Source organism: Artibeus jamaicensis, unplaced genomic scaffold (assembly GCF_021234435.1).
Source record: "Artibeus jamaicensis isolate MK-2021 breed Jamaican fruit bat unplaced genomic scaffold, CSHL_Jam_final contig_332, whole genome shotgun sequence".
NCBI lineage: Eukaryota > Metazoa > Chordata > Mammalia > Chiroptera > Phyllostomidae > Artibeus > Artibeus jamaicensis.
In genome coordinates this window covers 34498442-34504441 of record NW_026521788.1, presented here as the reverse complement: position 1 = coordinate 34504441, position 6000 = coordinate 34498442, and positions in this window count along the sequence as shown.

Sequence of the window (6000 nt, the reverse complement as noted above, 5' to 3'; positions counted from 1 at the left end):
AAACCACATGTTGGAAAGAGTAAGAAGTGGCTGAATAAGCTGGTGTTTATGAGCAGTTGTAGACATGTGGGCACTGGGAATGTCTGCTACAGAGTGTTAGGGAAAGGCTCCAGAAAAACCTGGCTGCTGGATTTTAATGTTAAGTAAAAGAAACAAAAAGAAAAAACCTCCATAAGCATGATAAGCATGCAGTTGAAAGGACAAGGGCATCAACTCATCCTGTAATTGCTGTAGATATATCTTATAAGGCAATCTATCAATACACCCCTTGGGAAATGGTCATGCTATAAATGTATTTGTCATGAGCTACTTACCATGTACATCTCTGTCCAGCTTTGCCTTTAGTCCTGACTTCACCAAGTAACACAAAAACAAGGAAGCAAACAAAAAGAGGGTGTTTGTTGTACCTTTGACAGAGAAATAATAGAAAACAACTGGGGCCATGTAGTATTTGAATTCTAACCCTGAGATTCCTTAGCTCTGTGACTGGGCAAATGTAAGTTTCAGTGTCTCCATGTATCTGTGAATAACGGATGTCCATAATGACTAGAGAAAGTAATGAAAAGAGCACATTTTACTTACTTTCCTCTTAGGAATGACAGTTATGCCTATTATTTTACCCTTCAAGTGCCAGGGACATATCTGATTCCTCTGTTGTTTCCCCCTGAACCCTCTGCCCAGCATGACTGCTGAGGCATTGAAACACAATCAAAATTAATGCGGGCTGGCAGCAGAAGGAACACATGGCCACACCATGTCCCGGGGATGGCAGATCAACAACTTCCATCATCTCAGGAATTAGCACTAGTAGAAGACAGGAAGAAGTAATTATTTAATAAACATTATATAGTACAATGTAGTCAAAGAAACATGAATCAAAATCCAGTTCCAGTAAGCTATGAAATCTTGGATCAATTCAGGTTACTTCTCTCCAAGTTTGTGCCCTCACTTCAAATAATGATAGCTGCCTTACAGTTGTGCAGTAATATAAGTAACAAGTAACAGTTTAAATCAAGGTAGTATTATATTTATTGTTATTGTTAATATAATCATCATCATTACTAAATGCCATAAATTAAGCTAAGCTGTTTTTACATTTTTCTTAGGTTTCCATTGACAGCTATCAGCTCTCAACTATGAAGTTAGTTTTATAAACATTTCCTAAATCTTCATGGAAGTCAGTCATTCATCTGCCTATTTATCGAATACTCATTAAGCCTCTACTTTGTCCCAGGTGTAGAATGCAATGGTGTCTAATGAATGATAACACAAAACTTCGCTGAGTACTTTCAATGTATTAAGCACTGTGCTAAATGCTTTACATATTTTGATTCATTTAATTCATTTGATTCATAACAACATCTCTATGAATTATGTGTCATATTCTTATTCCAACTTTACAAATAATGGGGAAAAGTCCAATCAGTTGAGTAACTACCCAATGTCAGACAGCTAACCACAGTTGGTGCTAGAACTGTAATCCAGGAAGTTGGGTTAACAAGTCTGTGTTCTCAACCCCTACTCATCCCTGTGGAGTGGAAGTTTGGAGCAGACTATCGACAACAAGATGTTAACAAATGCTTACCTAATAAAACTTCAGGCAACATCAAAAATCACTAGAAAAATAGTATAAGGCTAGAGAGAAGGAGGACATAAATCTTGGAATCTTGGTAGTCAGTGAATTTAGGAGGGGATTATGAAAAGAGTAATTGCCCATAAATCTGAATAATAAGAATGGAAAAAAACCCACATGTAGATCAAAAGGGAGGGTTTCTCAAGCAATATCAACAGTTAGTGGGTCAGTATGTTTGAAGAACATCAAGAAGGCCAATGTGACTAGCCTGATATAAATAGTATTTAGATTTGCCGCAGTTAGGAAAGCAAACCCAAATCTCAGGGGCTCACAAAATTTAACACAAATTCCTTGCTTGTATTACATATTGACAGCTGTCATAGCTGAATGCTATACTTGGGGAAGAAGGAAAAGAGCCAGCACTATCAGAAATGTAAGCTATCTAATGCTAAGTGGTATGTCCTAATTTCTGCTCACTGTCCCTCTGATCCAAGAATATCCTGTGGCCAAGCCTAACAGTGGGTAGGGAGTGATACTCCTTGACAAGTCAAATGGCACAGGCAGAAGTGAGGTTGCAGTGGGGCTAGGTATGGTCCTGAGACAGAGCAGGGGGTTTTCTCTGGCTTAGCAGAAACTGATCCCACAATAAAAGACAAGTCTTCCTCAAGCACTGGAAAAGTCAGGTGCCTGACATTGTCTGTGCTGATGCTTGTCTTGGGGAGCTCTCAAACCTGTGTTCCTAAACAAAGGAAACTCCTCAGATGAAGGGCTTCAAATGTTGTCACATTTCTGGTGTTCTGTTGCAAGAAGAAGTGATAAAGGCAGTTTCACTTATCAATGGTGGAGGAAGCAAATATAGTGAAAACTTACTCTGCATTACAATGCTTGCCCTACTATTAAAGGCAAATAATATCGTTGAAGTTCATGCTTCTTATCTTTAAAGTGAAGACATCATGCCCACCTTTTAGATAGTTCTTTCAACATAAGATACAGACACTACAGCTGACAACACTAGACACACAATAAATGGCAGCTAGGTTTTCTTTTCTGATGATAGAATTTTCCTTTCTTTAACTAAGAGAGGTAGAACATTAGGGTATGTGATTTAATTTCACAGAAGGTTAAGAAGTTACAAAATTAAATGATGCAGAGGAAGGTGCATTCTGCTCATTCTGTGGTGTCTGGAGACACTACCCCAATGCCTAGACTTGATGACATGTGGCATTTGCTCTGTGTCAGTTCTCTCAGCTTGTGATTTTTGCTTTTGCTATATTATATATACACACACACAAATGTGTGTCTCATCTTTCCATGGTCTGGGCATCCTACCATTGGCACACCCTTCATATAAATCAAAACAAGCAAAAAAATTCCAGAGAGACAAACCTTTTCTTGCAATAAATGCTTCCAGCATTCTGTAACAGAAACCTCAAAGGCTCCTGACACTGTTCAATTAGAAACCCACCAGGATGACCACCCAATACAATCTTTAAATTTTCTTAATATCCCACCACCTGGCCAAGAGCTATAGTAGTCTCTGCAGATGGAAAAACTTTGGCAGAAAAGGCATCGGAAAAGACAAAATTTCTACTATAGTAAAGGAAACTGCTCTGCTGTGTAGGAAAACAAAACATTGTAAAAGGAAGAAGTTCAAATGGCTTTCTTCCCCAAGGGCTTTAAGAAACTTGAAAATGAAAACCAGTGAAATTATCAGCTAAGAGGGACAGTGACTATTGATCTGGAGAAGAGGGAAGGAGAAAAAAATCACCCAATGAAGTCACATTAGCAAAGGCACTGTATAAAACAAGAGGGCAAGGCAATTTTAGAAGCCCAGAGGAAGGATGATAATGAAAGATAATGAATGACTCTTCATATGGAAGAGAAATGAATAAGAGTAGTAGGAAAAGGGGTAAGAGGGGAAGGGATATGTGAATGCTTAGAGCTGAACAACCACCTTTCCTGTAGTGGCACAGCTGGCTTGAGAAGATTCCAAGGACAGATGGAATGCCTGTGATTAATAGTAAAATGGACACCAATCAAAACTCCACTCTGCCACTAATTACCTACAAGACATAGGCTCAATTATCTGCCCACATTAAGTTTTTGCTTCCACATTTAAGTATTATTTTTTTAATGTGTGGTTGCCTCTCATGTGGCCCCCACTGGGGACCTGGCCTGTAACCCAGGCATGTGCCATGACTGGGAATTGAACTGGCAATTCTTTGGTTCACAGCCCGTGCTCAATACACTGAGCTACACCAGCCAGGGCTAAGTATAAATTATTTTATCCACACAACATATTTTTTTGAAACCTACTGTGCCACAGAATGTGTTAAGGAAGCATAATTGTATATAATTTTGCGAGAATAATGTGGATTAAAAGCCACGGCATATGCTGTGCACTGACAAGGAATAATAACTGAGTCATCAAATGTTTACTATATGCTGAGCGTTGTTAGAATTACCTTATTTGTATAAATTGTTTTTGTGAAAGGGAGAACCTGAGTAATTTGGCCAAGGTCACACATTTAGTATAAGAACTGGGATTTGAAAGAAGGCAGTCTGGCTCCAGAGTCTGTGCTCTTGGCCACTATACCATACCTATGGTATACCATACCTATACCTATGACCAAGCAGAAAAGTAAAACTTCAGACTCAGAATCCTCAGTAATAACTTAGTAAATGTTAACCATTATATTTATTATTATTCTAGACTATGGTGTATATAGCACTCACTGAGTGTTAGATCTTAGTTTGAGATAGCCAATCTCAGAATTCAGAGTACTTTTTTTTTCACTGGGGAGACAGAGCAGATACATAAAATTTTACTTGCTTCTAAATATGTAACAATGAATGAAAAACAATTAAAAATCACTTGTGTTTGAGCTTGAAAGAAAGAAAAGAAAATAATACTACATGACAAGGAAACTCAAATCCATAATAATCATCAAAGGTGAAGGTTAACTATGCAAGACCAAATATATGTCAAAGGCTGGGATTTTGATGCCTAGTAAAAACCACTCTATATGAGCAGGAGCTGGAACCAAGTTCCTTTCTTAAAGGCAAGAAGCTTGACAAGCCTAGTATTTGTGAAAAGGAACACAAGCAAAGCATAGCTTGGGAACCCAGCAGGGAAATAAGCAGCTTGCACAAGGCCATAGCTAGAAAAGCCACCTATAAATATTAGAACATTGTATAAGTGTGGACTGGGAGGGCATGGGTCAAAATCCATGAAGCTTGGAGGGGAAATTAACATAAAAATTGTCCGTGAGTTTGCTAAACCTATAAGGTTCTTCCAGAGGCAAATATGGAATCTTATAGCAAAATTGTCATACATTTAGAAACTAAACAACACACCTTTAGATTATTAAAAGGAGTAATAAAAAATAAAAATGCCAATTATGGAATACTTAAAATACATTAATGTTGAAAGCAAAACATTTTTTAAAATATTTTATTTACCTATTTTTAGAGCAAGGGGAAGGGAGGAAGAGAGGGAGAGAAACATCAATGTGTGGTTGCCTCTTGCGTGTCCCCTACTGGGGACCTGACCTGCAACCCAGGCATGTGCTCTGACTGGGAATCGAACCAGAAATGCTTTGGTTCATAGGCTGGCACTCAATCCACTGAGCCACACCAGCCAGGGCTGAAAGCAAAACATTTTAAAACATGAAGAATGAATCTAAAATTATTTTAGACAAAAACTGATATTTTAAAATGTATGCATTAGAACAGAGACATATTAAAAGTTACTGAGTTAGACATACACCTCAACAAGTAAAAACAATAGTAAATGTTGACTGGGGTTCTGAGATTGTGGCTCTGCCAGGTAATACCATCTTTTGAGATCTCAAAAGAGGCAGCACTGACCCTAGGCTTGTGTACCTTCTGTGCTGGAAGAGATGGCACTGCAATGTCTTCTGACAAAATTTGCTGTCTGTGCCCTTTACCATGGCTTGTATTGCACTGGAGCCCATTAGAGCTGCTCTGGACAGGGTAGCTCAGTGTAGTGCCAGAATGCAAGGAGTGGTCCCTCATTGTGAAGTGCTGGCCAGCACATGTGCTAAAATATTGCAGGTACCAGAGGACCCTCCTCTGAATTCACTCTGTCTTGTTGTATCTGACACTCTGGGTCTATGATAAGAGTAGAAGCCCTGATAATCTCTGAATTTCCTTCAACACTCTTCTTTTTTGATTGGTCAGTTATTAGTATCAGAGTGTTTTAGAATATTACAGATAGGGATCTGGATTGTTTCTTTTAGCTGACTATACTTAGAGGCATTAATGACCTTGATACCTTTAGTACATATATTGGTAGCCTAGTGTATGTTGTGGCAAGTTACTTGAATTGTCACATGTGGTTACTAGAAATTAAGTGCCAATAAAGCTTTGGGTGACCAAACATTTAATGCCACAGAATATTTTAT